Genomic DNA, 1,359 nt, shown 5'->3' on the forward strand with positions numbered 1-1,359 from the left:
AAACGGTGTCGTCAACGCCATCTAGCCGAGAATAGGCCAAAGGTGTGTGCGCCATCTATTCGAGAATGACTTTTTCTTGATTTTCGAGGCACGTTTTTTTCTTAGACTTTATTTATCTTATACGGAGTTATATATATCTCTGATGACACGTTGTCTTTACGTCCCGGCTCACATGGATCCTGGCAGGGTCGCCATGTGAGGTGGGACGTAAAGACAAACACTATCTATGTTTTAAGACTTTTAAGGGAGTTCCCTCTGCTAACAAACTGCCCTGCAGTTTGGCAGAAGAAAAACGTTTGTTAAATAGGGTTTATTTAATGTGAATAAATGATTTATTTATTTATTTTTGGAGTACAGGTTTATTCTGATATATGATACTTATGCTAGGGTATATAAAGGGTACATGTGAGAGAGTGTGCGTGTCATTATATGGTCCACACTACACCATCCTGTCGGCCAAGCACATGATTGGCGCGACAGTATCTCGCGGCGAGATAGAACACCCGTCTTTTTCTAACTATGTTAATAAAAGAGGGATAGGTAGATCTCGGCGCGAGATACTGTCGCGCCAATCATGTGCTAGTCCAGCTGTCTACATACAAATATAAAGCTCTAATAAGACCATGCTGATATACAGAGAGCTGCGACATTGCATGAAGAATTTATGAATGAATTCATTTAAATGTTAATATATTTCTCGGACGTTGTCACAGTTGCAATGCCTAAATTCGCGTTGATTGGCGGATGGTTAGCTGGCGGAATTGGTAACGCATTGGACCGGCAATCCAAGGATGTGGGTTCGAGTCCCACGTTGGCCAAAGTTGATCATCGTTGATTTTTTCATTGTGATTGACATCTGTATAGTAGTAACCCTATAATGGACGTGGAACCGGTAATGGGACAAAAAAACACAAATCCTCTAAAATAAGTAGGTATCTAAAAGTAGTTTATAAACACTGGCCGTATATTATCATAAATAAGAGTCCTAAAGCTGTTTCGGTTAGAATTTTTATTAAATTTGGTTGTTTTTTAAGAAATTGGCGTCAACCCAAAAGTTGTCGTGTCACTGAATAAAATACCACTACGAATTCTTAACAACTTCGCTAAGAGAGGTGAGTTAATTTATAAAATTTTAATTAATTAATACTTGATGAAAACTAGAATGTGTTTTGTTAATTGCATTTACCATGAGATAAGGTATACAACACACTATGTTGTGACTCCACAGATGTAAAAAAATAGTGGTATTTGGCCCAATCCTATTATAGGAGCTGTAAAATTGCATACCTCCTATGATGGGACAATTTACATAATGATGCTTGCCATGCCATAATTTCATGTTTAAACAATACAGAAGTA

The 1,359-nt window shown here is 37.7% G+C and overlaps 1 non-coding gene across 1 annotated transcript; it reads left to right on the forward strand.

Annotated features, from left to right (window-relative positions):
* The first annotated feature begins 746 nt into the window (after positions 1 to 746).
* Trnaa-ggc (transfer RNA alanine (anticodon GGC)) lies at positions 747 to 818 on the forward strand. Its single transcript has one exon. It is a non-coding gene; the product is annotated as a tRNA-Ala (tRNA).
* Positions 819 to 1,359: the final 541 nt, after the last annotated feature.

Source organism: Cydia fagiglandana, chromosome 12 (assembly GCF_963556715.1).
Source record: "Cydia fagiglandana chromosome 12, ilCydFagi1.1, whole genome shotgun sequence".
NCBI classification, from domain to species: Eukaryota; Metazoa; Arthropoda; class Insecta; order Lepidoptera; family Tortricidae; genus Cydia; species Cydia fagiglandana.